This window comes from Arachis hypogaea, chromosome 11 (assembly GCF_003086295.3).
Source record: "Arachis hypogaea cultivar Tifrunner chromosome 11, arahy.Tifrunner.gnm2.J5K5, whole genome shotgun sequence".
NCBI classification, from domain to species: domain Eukaryota; kingdom Viridiplantae; phylum Streptophyta; class Magnoliopsida; order Fabales; family Fabaceae; genus Arachis; species Arachis hypogaea.
The window spans coordinates 31,053,851-31,073,057 of NC_092046.1; the positions used below are offsets into that span (position 1 = coordinate 31,053,851).

Genomic DNA, 19,207 nt, shown 5'->3' on the forward strand with positions numbered 1-19,207 from the left:
TTTTCTGACTGAAATTGAGGGACTTGAGCAAAAATCAGATTCAGAGGTTGAAGAAGGACTGCTGATGCTGTTGGATTCTGACCTCCCTGCACACAAAGCGGATTTTTTGGAGCTACAGAACTCAAAATGGCGCGCTTTCAATTGCGTTGGAAAGTAGACATCCAGGGTTTTCCAGCAATATATAATAGTCCATACTTTGGCCAAGTTTAGATGACATAAAAGGGCGTTGAACGCCAGTTCTACGCTGCTGTCTGGAGTTAAACGCCAGAAACACGTCACAAACCAGAGTTGAACGCCAGAAATACGTTACAATCTGGCGTTCAACTCCAGAAAGAGCCTCTGTACGTGTAACATTCAAGCTCAGCCCAAGCACACACCAAGTGTGCCCCGGAAGTGGATTTATGCATCAATTACTTACTTCTGTAAACCCTAGTAGCTAGTTTATTATAAATAGAATTTTTTACTATTGTATTTGACATCCTGGATTGTATTTTTGATCCTGTGATCTCGTTTTGGGGGCTGGTCATTCGGCCATGCCTGGACCTTTCACTTATGTATTTTTAACGGTAGAGTTTCTACACTCCATAGATTAAGGTGTGGAGCTCTGCTGTTCCTCAAAGATTAATGCAAAGTACTACTATTTTTCTATTCAATTCAACTTATTCCGCTTCTAAGATATTCATTCGCACTTCAACCTGAATGTGATGAACGTGACAATCATCATCATTCCCCCACGAACGCATGCCTGACAACCACTTCCGTTCCACCTTAGATTGAATGAGTATCTCTTGGATCTCTTAATCAGAATCTTCATGGTATAAGCTAGATTGATCGCGGCATTCATGAGAGTCCGGAAAGTCTAAACCTTGTCTGTGGTATTCCAAGTAGGACTCAAGGATTGAATGACTGTGACGAGCTTCAAACTCGCGAGTGCTGGGCGTAGTGACAGACGCAAAAGGATAGTAAATCCTATTCCAGTATGATCGAGACCCTCCAGATGATTAGCCATGCAGTGACAACGCATCGGACCATTTTCACAGAGAGGATAGGATGCAGCCATTGGCAAGGGTGATGCCTCCAGACGATTAGCCATGCAGTGACAGTGCATCGGACCATTTTCCAGAGAGGATTAAAAGTAGCCATTGACAACGGTGATGTCCTTACATAAAGCCAGCCATGGAAAGGAGTAAGACTGATTGGATGAAGACAGCAGGAAAGCAGAGGTTCAGAGGAACGAAAGCATCTCTATACGCTTATCTGAAATTCTCACCAACGAATTACATAAGTGTTTCTATCCCTATTTTAAGTTTACTTATTTTTTATGTTCGAAAACTCCATAACTATTTTATATCCGCCTGACTGAGATTTACAAGGTGACCATAGCTTGCTTCATACCAACAATCTCCGTGGGATCGACCCTTACTCACGTAAGGTTTATTACTTGGACGACCCAGTGCACTTGCTGGTTAGTTGTATCGAAGTTGTGAATGAAAAACTATTTATTAAGACGTGCGTACAGAGTTTCTGACGCCGTTGCCTGAGATCACAATTTCGTGCACCAAGTTTTTGGCGCCGTTGCCGAGGATTGTTCGAGTTTGGACAACTGACGGTTCATCTTGTTGCTCAGATTAGGTAATTTTATTTTTGTTTTATTTTCAAAAATTTTTTTAAAAAAAATCTTTCAAAAATTCCTCCTTTGTTTTCGAAAAAAATTTTAAAATAAAAATGTTTTCAAAAATATATTTTTCTTCAGAATTTTTAAGAATGAATTCTAGTGTTTCATGAAGCATGTTGAAGCCTGGCTGGCTGTAAAGCCATGTCTAATTCTTTTGGATAGGGAATGTCAGGCGTGTCATGTCTGAGTTACATACTAAAGCTTGGCTGGCTATTAAGCCATGCCTGACCCTTTGATTGGAGCTTTAGACTAAAGAGCATAAGATTTCTGGAATTCATATTAAAAATTTTGGAATCCTTATTTTTCTTTTTCAAAATGATTTTCGAAAAAATTAAAAGAAAATACAAAAAAATCATAAAATCATAAAAATCAAAAAAATATATTGTATTTCTTGTTTGAGTCTTGAGTCAGATTTAAAGTTTGGTGTCAATTGCATGTTCATCTTGCATTTTTCGAAAAATTCATGCATTCATGGTGTTCTTCATGATCTTCAAGTTGTTCTTGGTAAGTCTTCTTGTTTGATCTTGATGTTTTCTTGTTTTGCATCTTTTCTTGTTTTTCATGTGCATTTTTGCATTCATAGTGTCTAAACATGAAAGATTTCTAAGTTTGGTGTCTTGCATGTTTTCTTTGCATATAAAAATTTTCAAAAATATGTTCTTGATGTTCATCATGATCTTCAAAGTGTTCTTGGTGTTCATCTTGACATTCATAGTGTTCTTGCATTCATCACATACTTTGATCCAAAATTTTCATGCATTGCATCATTTTTCATGTTTTTCTCTCTCATCATTAAAAATTCAAAAATCAAAAAAATATCTTTTCCTTTTTTCTCTCATAAATTTCGAAAATTTGAGTTGACTTTTTCAAAACTTTTTAAAATCTAGTTGTTTTTATGAGTCAAATCAAATTTTCAATTTAAAAAAAATCTTATCTTTTCAAAATCTTTTTCAAAAATCAAATCTTTTTCATTTTTCTTAGTTATTTTCGAAAATTATAAAAATATTTTTCAAAAATCTTTTTCTTATCTTTATCTCCTAATTTTCGAAAATAACATCATCAATTAATGTTTTGATTCAAAAATTTCAAGTTTGTTACTTGCTTGTTAAGAAAGATTCAAACTTTGAGTTCTAGAATCATATCTTGTGATTTCTTGTGAATCAAGTCATTAATTGTGATTTTAAAAATCAAATCTTTTTCAAAACTAATTTCAATCATATCTTTTCAAAAATATCTCTTTATCTTATCTTTTTCAAAATTTGATTTTAAAATATCCTTTCTAACTTCTTATCTTATCTTTTCAAAATCGATTTTCAAATTTGTTTCAACTAACTAACTAACTTTTTGTTTGTTTCTTATCTTTTTCAAAACTACCTAACTAACTCCCTCTCTCTCTAATTTTTGAAAATATCTTCCCTCTTTCTCAAAATTTCTTTTTAATTAACTAATTATTTTAATTTTTTATTTTAATTTTCGAAAAACTACTAACCTTTTTCAAAAACTATTTTCAAAAATCACTAACTCTTTTTCAAAAATTATTTTCGAAAATTCTCTCTCTCTCTCTTATCTCCTTCTATTTATTTATTCATCTACTAACACTTTATCTCACCCAAATTCGAACCCCCTCTTCCATCTGTGTTCGAATTTTCTCTTCTTCTTTTCTTCTACTCACACAGGGACCTCTATACTGTGGTAAAAAGGACCTCTATTATTATTATTTTTCTGTCCCTCTTTTTCATATGAGCAGGAGCAAAGACAAGAACATTCTTGTTGAAGCAGATCCAGAACCTGAAAGGATTCTGAAGAGGAAACTAAGAGAAGCTAAATTACAACAATCCAGCAAGCACCTTTTAGAAATTTTTGAACAGGAAGAGGAGATGGCAGCCGAAAATAATAATAATGCAAGGAAGATGCTTGGTGACTTTACTGCACCTAATTCCAATTTACATGGAAGAAGCATCTCAATCCCTACCATTGGAGCAAACAATTTTGAGCTGAAACCTCAATTAGTTTCTCTGATGCAGCAGAACTGCAAGTTTCATGGACTTCCATCTGAAGATCCTTTTCAGTTCTTAACTGAATTCTTACAGATCTGTGATACTGTTAAGACTAATGGAGTAGATCCTGAAGTCTACAGGCTCATGCTTTTCCCTTTTGCTGTAAGAGACAGAGCTAGAATATGGTTGGACTCCCAACCTAAGGATAGCATGAACTCTTGGGATAAGCTGGTCAAGGCTTTCTTAGCCAAGTTCTTTCCTCCTCAAAAGCTGAGTAAGCTTAGAGTGGATGTTCAGACCTTTAGACAGAAAGAAGGTGAATCCCTCTATGAAGCTTGGGAGAGATACAAAGAACTGACCAAAAAGTGTCCTTCTGACATGCTTTCAGAATGGACCATCCTGGATATATTCTATGATGGTTTGTCTGAATTAGCTAAGATGTCATTGGATACCTCTGCAGGTGGATCCATTCACTTAAAGAAAAGACCTGCAGAAGCTCAAGAACTCATTGACATGGTTGCTAATAACCAGTTCATGTACATTTCTGAGAGGAATCCTGTGAGCAATGGGACGCCTCAGAAGAAAGGAGTTCTTGAAATTGATACTCTGAATGCCATATTGGCTCAGAATAAAATATTGACTCAGCAAGTCAATATGATTTCTCAGAGTCTGAACGGAATGCAAGCTGCATCCAACAGTACTCAAGAGGCATCTTCTGAAGAAGAAGCTTATGATCCTGAAAACCCTGCAATAGCAGAGGTGAATTACATGGGTGAACCTTATGGAAACACCTATAACCCCTCATGGAGAAATCACCCAAATCTCTCATGGAAGGATCAACAAAAGCCTCAACAAGGCTTTAATAATGGTGGAAGAAATAGGTTTAACAATAGTAAACCTTTTCCATCATCCACTCAGCAACAGACAGAGAACTCTGAACAAAATATCTCTAATTTAACAAACTTAGTCTCTGATCTATCTAAGGCCACTGTAAGTTTCATGAATGAAACAAGGTCCTCCATTAGAAATTTGGAAGCACAAGTGGGCCAGCTGAGTAAAAGGATCACTGAAATCCCTCCTAGTACTCTCCCAAGCAATACAGAAGAAAATCCAAAAGGAGAGTGCAAGGCCATTGATATAACCATCATGGCCAAATCCAAAGAGGAAGGGGAGGACGTAAATCCCAGTGAGGAAGACCTCCTGGGACGTCCAGTGATCAATAAGGAGTTTCCCTCTAAGGAACCAAAGGAATCTGAGACTCATCTAGAGACCATAGAGATTCCATTGAACCTCCTTATGCCATTCATGAACTCTGATGAGTATTCCTCTTCTGAAGAGAATGAGGATGTTGCTGAAGAGCAAGTTACCAAGTACCTTGGTGCAATCATGAAGCTGAATGCCAAATTATTTGGTATTGAGACTTGGGAAGATGAACCTCCCTTATTCACCAATGAACTGAGTGATCTGGATCAACTGACATTGCCTCAGAAGAAACAGGATCCTGGAAAGTTCATAATACCTTGTGCCATAGGCACCATGATCTTTGAAAAAGCTCTGTGTGACCTTGGTTCAGGGATAAACCTCATGCCCCTCTCTGTAATAGAGAAACTGGGAATCTTTGGGGTGCAAGCAACTAAAATCTCATTAGAGATGGTAGACAATTCAAGAAAACAGGCTTATGGGCAAGTAGAGGACGTGTTAGTAAAGGTTGAAGGCCTTTACATCCCTACTGATTTTATAGTCCTAGATACTGGGAAGGATGAGGATGAATTCATCATCCTTGGAAGACCCTTCCTAGCCACAGCAAGAGCTGTAATTGATGTTGATAGAGGTGAACTAGTCCTTCAATTGAATGAGGACTCCCTTGAGTTTAAAACTCAAGGACATCCTTCTGTAAACATGGAGAGGAAGCATGAAAAGCTTCTCTCAAAACAGAGTCAACCAGAGCCCCCATAGTCAAACTCTAAGTTTGGTGTTGGGAGGCCATAACCAAACTCTAAGTTTGGTGTTGGAAAGTCTCAACAATGCTCTGAACATCTGTGAGGCTCCATGAGAGCCCACTGTCAAGCTGTTGACATTAAAGAAGCGCTTGTTGGGAGGCAACCCAATTTTTATTTATCTAATTTTATTTTTCTTGTTCTTTCATGTTTTATTAGGTTCATGATCATGTGGAGTCACAAAATAAATATAAAAATAGAAAATGGAATCAAAAATAGCAGAAGAAAAATCACACCCTGGAGGAAGACCTTACTGGCGTTTAAACGCCAGTAAGAAGCATCTGGCTGGCGTTCAACGCCAGAATTGCACCCTAGAGAAGAGCTGGCGCTGAACACCCAGAACAAGCATGGTTCTGGCGTTCAACGCCAGAAATGGGCAACAAATTGGCGTTCAACGCCCAGAACAAGCACCAATCTGGCGCTGAACGCCCAGAGTTGTGTGCAAGGTTGTAAATCCTTGAACACCTCAGGATTTGTGGACCCCACAGGATCACCTCAGGATCTGTGGACCCCACAGGATCCCCACCTACCTCCACTCACTTCTTCTCACCCCTCTTTCACACAATCCCATAAATACTCTTCCCCAAAACTCTTCACCAATCACCTCAATCTCTCTTCCCTATCACCATTTCACCACTCACATCCATCCACTCTTCCCCATAAACCTACCTCATAAACTCCACCTACCTTCAAAATTCAAAATCAATTTCCCACCCAAACCCACCCTATATGGCCGAACCTTACCCCCCCTCCCTTCCCTATATATAGCCCTCCATTCTTCTTCATTTTCACACATAACAACCCTCTCTTCCCCTCCTTGGCCGAAACACATCTCTCTCTCCCTCTTCTCCATTTCTTCTTCTTCTTCATCTATTCTTTCTTCTCTTGCTTGAGGGCGAGCAATATTCTAAGTTTGGTGTGGTAAAAGCATAAGCTTTTTGTTTTTCCATTACCATTGATGGCACCCAAGACCGGAGAATCCTCTAGAAAAGGGAAAGGGAAGACAAAAGCTTCCACCTCCGAGTCATGGGAGATGGAAAGCTTTCATCTCCAAAGCTCATCAAGACCACTTCTATGATGTTGTGGCCAAGAAGAAGGTGATCCCCGAGGTCCCTTTCAAGCTCAAGAGAAATGAGTATCCGGAGATCCGACATGAAATCCAAAGAAGAGGTTGGAAAGTTCTAACAAACCCCATCCAACAAGTCGACATCCTAATGGTTCAAGAGTTTTATGCCAATGCATGGATCACTAAAACCATGATCAAAGTAAGAACCCGAAGCCAAAGAATTATCTCACCATGGTTCGGGGGAAATACTTAGATTTTAGTCCGGAAAATATGAGGTTGGCGTTTAACTTGCCTACGATGCAAGAAGATGCACGCCCCTACACTAGAATGGTCAACTTTAATCAAAAGTTGGACCAAGTCCTCATGGACATATGTGTGGAAGGAGCTCAATGGAAGATTGACTCCAAAGGTAAGCCGGTTCAATTAAGAAGACTGGACCTCAAGCTTGTGGCTAGAGGGTGGTTGGAGTTCATCCAACGCTCCATCATCCCCACTAGCAACCGATCTGAAGTTACTGTGGATCGGGCCATCATGATCCATAGCATCATGATTGGAGAAGAAGTAGAAGTTCATGAAGTCATCTCCCTTGAACTCTACAAAATAGCTGAAAAGCCCTCTCCTGGGGCAAGGCTAGCTTTTCCTCATCTTATTTGCCATCTATGTTACTCAGCTGGAGCTTTCATAGAAGGAGACATTCCCATTGAGGAAGAGAAGCCCATCACTAAGAAAAGGATGGAGCAAACAAGAGAGCCCATTCATGGATCTCAAGAGACGCATGAAGCTCATCACCATGAGATCCCGGAGATGCCTCAAATGCATTTTCCTCCAACAAACTATTAGGAGCAAATCAACACCTCCCTAGGAGAATTAAGTTCCAACATGGGACAATTAAGGGTGGAACATCAAGAGCACTCCATCATCCTTCATGAAATAAGATAAGATCAAAAAGCAATGAGGGAGGAGCAACAAAGACAAGAAAGAGACATAGAAGAGCTCAAGGACATCATTGGTTCCTCAAGAAGGAAACGCCACCATCACTAAGGTGGACTCATTCCTTGTTCTTACATTCTCTATTTTTCGTTTTCTCTATGTTAAGTGCTTATCTATGTTTGTGTCTTATTACATGATCATTAGTAGTTAGTAACTTTGTCTTAAAAGTTATGAATGTCCTATGAATCCATCACCTCTCTTAAATGAAAAATGTTTTAATTCAAAAGAACAAGAAGTACATGAGTTTCGAATTTATCCTTGAACTTAGTTTAATTATATTGATGTGGTGACAATATTTTTTGTTTTCTGAATGAATGCTTGAACAGTGCATATGTCTTTTGAAGTTGTTGTTTAAGAATGTTAAATATGTTGGCTCTTGAAAGAATGATGACAAGGAGACATGTTATTTGATAATCTGAAAAATCATAAAAATGATTCTTGAAGCAAGAAAAAGCAGCAAAGAACAAAGCTTGCAAAAAGAAAAAAAGAAAAAAATGGCAAAAAAAAATAGAAAAAGAAAAAGCAAGCAGAAAAAGCCAAAGCTCTTAAAACCAAGAAGCAAGAGCAAAAAGCCAATAACCCTTAAAACCAAAAGGCAAGGGTAAATAAAAAGGATCCCAAGGCTTTGAGCATCAGTGGATAGGAGGGCCTAAAGGAATAAAATCCTGGCCTAAGCGGCTAAATCAAGCTGTCCCTAACCATGTGCTTGTGGCGTGTAGGTGTCAAGTGAAAACTTGAGACTGAGCGGTTAAAGTTAAGGTCCAAAGCAAAAAAAAGAGTGTGCTTAAGAACCCTGGACACCTCTAATTGGGGACTTTAGCAAAGCTGAGTCACAATCTGAAAAGGTTCACCCAATTATGTGTCTGTGGCATTTATGTATCCGGTGGTAATACTGGAAAACAAAGTGCTTAGGGCCACGACCAAGACTCATAAAATAGCTGTGTTCAAGAATCATCATACTGAACTAGGAGAATCAATAACACTATCTGAACTCTGAGTTCCTATAGATGCCAATCATTCTGAACTTCAATGAATAAAGCGAGATGCCAAAACTATTCAAGAGGCAAAAAGCTACAAGTCCCGCTCATCTGATTGGAGCTATGTTTCATTGATAGTTTGGAATTTATAGTATATTCTCTTCTTTTTATCCTATTTGATTTTCAGTTTCTTGGGGACAAGCAACAATTTAAGTTTGGTGTTGTGATGAGCGGATAATTTATACGCTTTTTGGCATTGTTTTTAGTATGTTTTTAGTAGAATCTAGTCACTTTTAGGGATGTTTTCAGTAGTTTTTATGTTAAATTTACATTTCTGGACTTTACTATGAGTTTGTGTATTTTTCTGTGATTTCAGGTATTTTCTGACTGAAATTGAGGGACTTGAGCAAAAATCAGATTCAGAGGTTGAAGAAGGACTGCAGATGCTATTGGATTCTGACCTCCCTGCACTCAAAGTAGATTTTCTGGAGCTACAAAACTTAAAATGGTGCGCTTCTAATTGCGTTGGAAAGTAGACATCTAGGGCTTTCCAGAAATATATAATAGTCCATACTTTGGCCAAGTTTAGATGACGTAAAAGGGCGTTGAACGCCAGTTCTACGCTGCTGTCTGGAGTTAAACGCCAGAAACACGTCACAAACCAGGGTTGAACGCCAGAAATACGTTACAACCTGGCGTTCAACTCCAGAAAGAGCCTCTGTACGTGTAACATTCAAGCTCAGCCCAAGCACACACCAAGTTGGCCCCGGAAGTGGATTTATGCATCAATTACTTACTTCTGTAAACCCTAGTAGCTAGTTTATTATAAATAGAACTTTTTACTATTGTATTTGACATCCTGGATTGTATTTTTGATCCTGTGATCTCGTTTTGGGGGCTGGCCATTCGGCCATGCCTGGACCTTTCACTTATGTATTTTTAACGGTAGAGTTTCTACACTCCATAGATTAAGGTGTGGAGCTCTGCTGTTCCTCAAAGATTAATGCAAAGTACTACTGTTTTTCTATTCAATTCAACTTATTCCGCTTCTAAGATATTCATTCGCACTTCAACCTGAATGTGATGAACGTGACAATCATCATCATTCCCCCACGAACGCGTGCCTGACAACCACTTCCGTTCCACCTTAGATTGAATGAGTATCTCTTGGATCTCTTAATCAGAATCTTCGTGGTATAAGCTAGATTGATGGCGGCATTCATGAGAGTCCGAAAAGTCTAAACATTGTCTGTGGTATTCTGAGTAGGACTCAAGGATTGAATGACTGTGATGAGCTTCAAACTCGCGAGTGCTGGGCGTAGTGACAGACGCAAAAGGATAGTAAATCCTATTCCAGTATGATCGAGACCCTCCAGATGATTAGCCATGCAATGACAGTGCATCGGACCATTTTCACAGAGAGGATAGGATGCAGCCATTGGCAAGGGTGATGCCTCCAGACGATTAGCCATGCAGTGACAGCGCATCGGACCATTTTCCAGAGAGGATTAAAAGTAGCCATTGACAACGGTGATGTCCTTACATAAAGCCAGCCATGGAAAGGAGTAAGACTGATTGGATGAAGACAGCAGGAAAGCAGAGGTTCAGAGGAACGAAAGCATCTCTATACGCTTATCTGAAATTCTCACCAATGAATTACATAAGTGTTTCTATCCCTATTTTAAGTTTACTTATTATTTATGTTTGAAAACTCCATAACTATTTTATATCCGCCTGACTGAGATTTACAAGGTGACCATAGCTTGCTTCATACCAACAATCTCCGTGGGATCGACCCTTACTCACATAAGGTTTATTACTTAGACGACCCAGTGCACTTGCTGGTTAGTTGTATCGAAGTTGTGAATGAAAAACAATTTATTAAGACGTGCGTACAGAGTTTTTGACGCTGTTGCCTGAGATCACAATTTCGTGCACCAATCACACCTTTCACTTGGATGTTCTCCTCCACATATATCACATGAAGCTTGACTTCTGATAGCTGCCACTTGATTCTGTTCAAGTTGTTTTGTGACTGAATTTAATCGCCTGGACATCATCTCATTTTTTGTTAGAATGGCGTCTATGGTATCCAATGTCATCACACTCTTTTTTATAGCCCTTTCAGATGAGTACAAGAAATTGTTAGCTACTATCGTTTCTATCAATTTCAATGCTTTTTCAGGTATTTTTCTATGTAGAGAACTCCCAGCTGATGAGTCAATCATCGTTCTTGAGGTTTGAGAAATACCATCATAAAAGTTTGGATTTGAAGCCATTCGAGGAAGGCATGATGTGGACATATTCTAAGCATTTTCTTGTACCTGTTCCAAGTTTTATACAGTGACTTACCCTCTTTTTGAGAGAATGAGTTGATGTCATTCCTTAATTGGACCAGCTTTTGGGGTGGAAAGTATTTAATTAGGAATTTACTAACTAGATTCTCCCATAAAATGATGCTTCCCAAGGGTTGCAATTGGAGCCATTGTGTGGCTCTATCCCTCAAAGAGAAAGAAAATATTCTCATCCGAATAGCTCCGGGACTAACTCCATTACTTTTCATGATGTCACACAACTGCAAAAAATTTGCTATATGGATGCTCGGATCTTCTTGAGGGCTACCTCGAAATTGGTCCCTCTGTACTAATTGGATGAGTGAAGCTTTTAGTTCAAAGTTGTTTACTTGAATTCTGTGCCTTACTATGTTGTTTCTACAACTGTCAGAAGTGGATGTGTTGTAATCTCCAAAAGTTCTTCTTGTATTGTTTTGATCGTCTGTCATTCTTTCTTCTTCTTGTCTCCTGACTCTTGCCTTCTTTCTTAATTGAAATAGGGTTAATTCTATCTTAGAATCGTACTAGAGATGAAATGTGGGATCTCCTCCTTCTTGCATGCAAAATAACAATAAAACAAGATTAAATACATTTTATGGTATAAAAAAAACTACAGAAGAAGAAATTTAAGCCAACTAAAAAATTACAAAAAAAGAAGAAAATAAAACAGGATCTAATTTTAGATAAGAATTAGACAAACTAAAGAAGGTAAAAAAAAAGAAAATAACAAGAAAGAGAAAATAAAAAAAAAAGATAAAATCAAAAAGGAAAACGTGGAATAGAATAAAGAAATTAAAAAAACTAATATAAATAAAAAAATAACATAAACAGGAATTTTTTTTTTGGAAATAAAATAAATGTACCTAAATAAGAAGAATGAATGGAAGTAAGAAAGGAAACAAAAATGTGTGAAAAAGAAAGCAAGAACAAAGAAAATAAAAAGAAAGAAGAAAAAAACCGTGAAAGAAAAAAAAGGAAACAGAAACTAACAGTGAATTAAAGAAAAGTATGTAAATAAGATTTAAGTTAGGATTTAATCGGACATTTTATTGTCAAATTCAATTAATTTCTGATAACGGCACCAAAAATTTGATGAGAGAAAAAATTGAAGCTCATGGATACCGGCAAGTGTACCGGATTGTTCAAGTAATACCACGGTGAGTGGATATTGTTCCTATGAGAATTAAAGAATTGAGTAAGAAAATATCAAATTAAATACCTAACTAGATTTTTAGAACCTGGATTGAAGAGGGCAAGATTGTGTCTTGCTGAGAGTTTAAGAACCTTGAATGCTTGAATGCTTACGGACAGAGAGCTTGAATGTTGATTTGAGAGAAGACAGTGATGGTGAGAGTCAAGGGTTTCGGAGATGTTTATACTTTTAGAGAAATCAATCCTTGTTTACTTATCTTGAAGTTTGCAAAGATCTTTCACAATAAATTTTTAGTAACTGATTTCCAATTTCTTGATTTCTCAATTTCTCAAGCATTAATAATTAATTAAGAGATTAAGCACAAAAACTTATTTAGTTTTCTAATAAGATTTAAAAGTAGTCCTTAGGCGGTCGAATTACATGTCACATATTCGAACTAGTGATGTCCAGTTAAATCTTTATAAGAAAAATACAATTTTCAAAAGTTGTTCTAATCCGAATTATATGTCACTTATTCAAAAATAGAGTGATTGAAAATCATGCATGTGTCACACACTAATTGAACAACTATTCCAAGCCGAATTCAAAGAGCCATATGAAAGAATTTTTCAAGCTTTAATTTAAATATCAATTCTTTTAATTACAATAAAAGAATTCAAAAGAGATTACATATCTTTCGGTACCACTAATCCGAATGAAGAACGAAAAAATCAATCATGAAATAGATCAATGCAAAACTTCAAAATAAAATAAACGTAGATTAATAACCCATAGAAAACATAAACAGAGCTCTTAACCCTTTGACAAAGAATTAGTTACCCATGAAAAAGGAAAGAGAACAATGAAAAGAGATTACGGAGGAGTTGTGTGTCCCTCCCTATGAACTAGGTTCACTTATTTATATCCTAATTCTAGAATTCAAATTCAAACTAAAACTAATCTTATCTTTCGAAGAGGAAGATAAGATAACTATTCTAACCTTATCTTTCGGATAGAAAGATAAGCTAACTAATTACTGACTTGTAAATTCAAATTCAAAACAATGATTCAAATCAAATCTAACAACCGAATCTCTTATGTTTCTAGAAAGAATTAATAACTAATCTTCTATAGTTTTCAACATTTTGGATGTGATTAAGGCCTCTAATGATGTGGATAATTAAGTTTGGGCCTTAATTGTGCTTCTTGAGAGTTGAAATTATATTTAATCCGAACTTGTATTAGAGAAAATTGGGCAAAAAGCCCAAAATTCCACCTTCCAGGAGAGAGCGCATGGCAGGCGCGGAGGATAGGCCGCTGACGGAGGAAAAATGTCGGTAAAGAATTTCACAAAAATATCGCGTTACAAGTATAGTTCTAAACCAACAATTAAACCTCAGTTAATGCTTAAATTGTTTGTCACAAATACAAACCCAATAAAATTAATCGAAGTATTCAAACCTTGGGTCGTCTCATAAGGAATTGCAGGGAAGTTTACTTATAATTGGTTATGAAAAAGTATTTTTGGGGTTTTTGTGGTAAGAGACAAGTAATGTAAGTAACGAGGAAATAAAATAACAACTAAGAAAAGTCCTAGCAAGGATTGAGAATTGGAATTTCTATCCTCATTATCATCATCAATTGTGATGGTAATTGGCTTTTGTTTTCACTTAGTTAACCTCTAACAATGAAGGAAAGTCAAGTGAGCAAAATCAACTTAATTTCACAAGTCCTAATCAAAGATTAGATTTAGTGAAGCCTAAGCCAACTAGCAATTTTCAATCACCAATCAACAAAAGAATTTTGATAACTCAAGAGTCTCTAATTGATCAATCCAAGTTAAGAACATAAAAATCTAATTTAAAATCCAACCAAGCATTTTATCAAACACTTGGAAGGCATAAAACAAAAACATAGAAAACTAACAAGACATAGCAAAATCTAAGAATAACCAAAGCAAAGAAATAACAATAAAAAATTAAAGGAAAATTGAGAGTAACACACGAACTCATAAACTAAATTAGCAAAATAAAGGAATCAATAAGAGAAGTATATAACTAAAGTGCTAGAGCAAATAAAAGTAAGAGAAAACTAAATTAAAGGAAGATTGAACATGAACCTAAGGAGAAAAAGAAAGAAGAATCCTAAACCTAGAGAGAGGAGAGAGCCTCTCTCTAGAAACCTACATCTAAACATAACTAATGTGAATATGAAAAGTGAATATTCGTCCCTCTTCCAGCTTCACCCGCAGCCTCTAATCTGTATTTTCAAGCCTGAAACTGGGTCAAAAGCATCCCAGAAATCCCCCCTAACATTTTCTGTAAATTGCAGCACGTGACGCTCGTCACGCGTACGCGTCACTAGACTTTTCACTAGCCACACGTAGGCATCAGCCACGCGTGCGCGTCATTTGAACATTGGCTCAGTCATGCGTACGCGTCGCCTATGCATGCGGCGCGTCGCTACCAGATTCTCAAAACTTCAATTTCTTGTGTTCCTTCCACTTTTGCATGCTTCTTTTCCATTCTCTAAGCCATTCTTGCCCTATAAACCCTAAAAATACTTAACAAATATATCACGGCATCAAATGGTAATAAGAGAAAATTAAAATTAGCAAATTTAAGACCAAAGAAGCATGTTTTCAATCATAGCACAAAATTAGGAAGGAAACTTAAAAACATGCAATTTACATGAATAAGTGTGAGAATAGTTGACAAAATCCACTCAATTTAGTACAAAATAAACCATAAAATAGTGGCTCATCAAATCTCCCCACACTTAAACATTAGCATGTCCTCATGCTAAGCTCAAGAGAACCAAAATAGTGAAGAGGGATGGTAGACTTTATTAAATGCAACCTATGCATATGAATGCGACTAAATGCAAAATGCTTTTATCTACTTGGTTAAAAGGAAATCAAATTTCCAAGAACAAATATGGACTGGATTCCACTAATTCGAATCATAAAATGAAGTACAAATAGACTTGCAAGGAGAAAGCTCGTGAAAGCCGGGAACAAAGAATCGAGCATCGAACCCTCACTGGAAGTGTATACACTCTAATCACTCAAGTGTTTGAGGTCGATTCTCTCAATTCTCTACTAGTCTTGCTTTCTAAGGCTTGCTCTTCTTCTACCAATCAACAAAAATTTAATGCACGAATACACATATCAAGAGGTCTTTTAAGGGTTGTAATGGGGTTAGGGTCAAGGTAGGAATGTATTTGGTTAAGTGGACTAAAATCCGAATCCTTGATTAACCTAAACTTCCCACCTAACTTAAGACAATCCATGTAATCAGAATACAAAATCTAACTACCCATTAACTATGTTTACTACATATTCATGCATCCTAATTTCGAGTACAGTATATATGCATTGCTATCCACAATTATTTTGCGGCATTTTGTCCCCTTTTTATTATTTGCTCTTTTTCTTTTCTTTTTCTCTTTTTTTTTATTTTTTTGTTTTTTTTTTCTCAATGCATATGATTAAGATATTGAATGCAAGAATATGTGCTCAACTATCTTTTTCACATTTCACAAATATACAATACCCAATTCCTAAACCATATATTTCCAAATCCAACTTCTCCACACTTAGATCATGAACACTGTCTAAACTAACCAAGTATTCAAATTAAGGACATTATTATTTTCTTCTTAGAGTTAGTGATGAGCTAAAGTAAAGAATAAATGGGGTTGAAAAGGCCAATATTAGTTTGCAAATGATGATGAAAAGGGTAAGGCCATATGTGTATGTAAGCTTAGTGAAACAAAAGCCTCAATCACATGAGTGCATGTATACATCAAACAATAGAAATATAGAATCAAGAAGAAAAAGATCACAATTTTAGAGAGAACAACACACACCAAAACAAAATATATTGGTTGATAAAATGCAACCAATCAGATAGGTTCAAAAATCTCATTGGGTTTGTGTGTTCGAGCTCTAAACCATGTTCCAAAGTAAATTTCTTCAAGCAAGTTCAAAAAAAATTTTAACTCAAATTAGTGAAATGCTATGAAATAGTTTCTTGGAAAAGAAATTATGACTTCAACCAAGTATTACCTAAATGCAAGCAACTAACTACACGTGCAATCTATTACGCAATGCAACAATTAACTAACATAGAAAATTAAAAATTGGTGTTGGAACAGGAAGTAGTTACACACGGAAGTCGGTATCGACCTCCCCACACTTAAAGATTGCACCGTCCTCGGTGCATGCAAAGATGTGCAAGTGGACGGGTTGCTACAACTGATGAGCTTTCTCCAAAGAATATGCGGCGGAACTTGTTTGTCGCCCCATTTAGAAGTTTTCCGTTTTCCTTCTTGGTAGCCATCCTGAAAGAAGAGAAAAAGGAGGAAGAGTAACCCACAAACAAAGATATGCAAACAAATAAAATATGGGTGGGTTAATGCCAAATAATAATGAGATTCTCAACTACATGGTAGCTACGACATGCAAGTGAGAAAACAATATAGGCGAATGGCATAGCCATAGTACAAGAATTGCAACAATGAGGGAGAGAGAGTGGGTCATGAAAGACAATATAGGTTCATATCAATACAAAAGGAATACAAGTGTCATAAAAGATTATCATTGACCTAGAAATAATATCACCTAACAATATAAAATAAGTCACTAAGCACCAGAACAATGGAAGAAATATCCAACAGGTGAGTAAGAAAATTTAACACCAATGTTAAAACAACAAATATAGAAAAGAAAAGAGGAACAAATAACAATGTTAAAATACAATGAATGCAAGTATGCAAATGTAATAAGTAAAAGAAAAAAGAGATAAGAAAAATGAGAAATGAAATTTTGAAAAGTGAGAGAAGAATAAAGTAAGAAAGGAAGAAGAAAGAAGAAGAAATGAGAGAAGAAAGAAGTAGGAAGGAAAATAAACATGGCAGAAACAGGACGCAAACGCGACGCGTGCGCATAGGTCACGCGTGCGCGTGAAAACAGAAAAAGACAGGTGACGCGTGAGTGTCGCCCACGTGTACGCGTGGATGGCCTAAAATAAAAAGTGACGCGTGAGCGTCGGTCACGCGTGCGCGTGACAACTTTTCGTGCCAGATGCACGGTTGCGGCACACCTCCAGCACAACTCTCTGGAATCAGTACTGGGTGGCAGCATCAACCAGGCGATGCGTGCGCGTCACTCACGCTTACGCGTAGGTTGGTGAAAATGATGGGTGACGCATACGCATGGGGTTGGCTATGCGCCTAGCACCCCACCAGCGTGGGCCTGGCACAACTCTCTGTCCAGGCCGCGCTGTCGTGCCATTCCAGCACGGTTTGGGCACGAACCAAATTTGGGCGTTGACGCGTACGCGTGACAGCTTCTTTATTTTTTAAGCAATGCCAAAAATTATTAAACAACTAAACCATAACTGAAACTAAATAATCATAACTAAAAATGAAAATTTAACTTATTACCAATATGAACAAAAGGAAAATTAGAAAGAAGTTACCATGGTGAGGTGTCTCCCAACTAGCACTTTTAGTTAAAATCCTTAAGTTGGACATTTGGTGAGCTCCTTGTTATAGTGGCTTGTGCTTAAACTCATCTTGAAACTTCCACCAACGCTTGGATTTCTAATAAGCTCCAACATTTCCAAGTGAATTCACCAAGTCTTGAAGAAGTTCTTCACAAGCTTTGAGCTCCCAAAGTTGATCCTCTTGTATGTCGGGATCCCAAATCCTGTTTCTACACCCGTCTTTAAGTAGATCATCATGGTTCCAACCGGGTGGTAAGAAATCTAAATTCTCAATGAAGTACCAAACTCTTCTCTTAGATCCAACCAATTGATCACTAGTCCAACCCTTGCATCTAGCTCTTGAAATCTCAACCTTGATGAGTCTTGATTTGCAACTCCAACCACTAAACATCCTTCTCTTACGCTTCATTCCACAAAACCTCCTAAGTTGGCCATCTTTTTCAAGAATACCATACTCAAGTGGGACAGTAAAACTAATAGATATAAGTTTTACCCACTCAAATAAAAGGGTAGACGACAACCTAGGTAGAGAAGTCTCCAACGATCTTGACAAAGCATATTCAATTCCCGTCCAACCTTACCGAAGGACTTCCACCTTCTGAAAAGATTCTTCACTTTCAAGCTCTTCCTCACCAGATTCATCCAACTCTTCTCCGTTGCTCAAGTCAGAAATATGAGGTTGAGAGAAATCTACCTCAATGTTGCTTTCAATCTCATCGGGAGAAGGCTCTTTTAACTCAAGGGGTTCACTTGTGGATGCAAATTCATCACTATGATGGCTTGATTCATGATCATCATCACTAAGGGAGCTTGTCTCTTGATCTATTCTGTCCAATTCTTCATAGGGAACATGCCTTGGAGGTTGTGCACTACCCTCCTCAACATTAATTTCAAGCTTCTTGGAGGAATACTCTACAACTCGAGATTCCCATGGAGGTTCAACATCTCCTAAGTCTTCGACCACTTCTTCCTCTTCAACAATTATGGCTTCCTCCAATTGTTCCAATACAAAGCCACATTCCTCATTTTCCACCGGAGTTTTTAATTTCTCCTTCATGCTACGCTCCTCATTAGATTCCCCACATGCGGCCATAGGGTTACTTGGAGTGTTGAAGCGCAGTGAAGCCAAATTTTCTATTACCTCAGTCAAGGTAGCTATGAACTCTAGTGTCGTCCTTTGCATCTCTCTTTGCCCTCGAAGAAGAACACCAAGAGTGTCATTCATTGGAGATTCGGGTGGATGTAAGGGTTCATTGCTTGGGAGGAAAGGTTCATAATAGGAGGGTGGTTCATCATGATAAGGATGTGGCAGTTCAACACTCTCCATCTTTTCCACTTGTTGCACAACACACTCCAGTCCCTTATTTTTTAGTTGAGATTCCAAGATCTCCTTCATGCTCTGCTCTTCGGTTGACTTTCCACATTCATCCGTGGAAATGCTTTGTTTGTTGCATGAGTCCCATGGGTCGATGGTGGTTCTCGTTTTGGTAATGTTAGCCATGAGAGATTCATGTGATTTTCGGCCTTCCT

General features: G+C 37.4%; 1 non-coding gene across 1 annotated transcript; it reads right to left on the reverse strand.

Moving 5' to 3' along the window:
• Positions 1–3,948: 3,948 nt before the first annotated feature.
• On the reverse strand, positions 3,949–4,056 carry LOC112725891 (small nucleolar RNA R71). Its single transcript, XR_003164971.1, has one exon. It is a non-coding gene; the product is annotated as a small nucleolar RNA R71 (small nucleolar RNA).
• Positions 4,057–19,207: the final 15,151 nt, after the last annotated feature.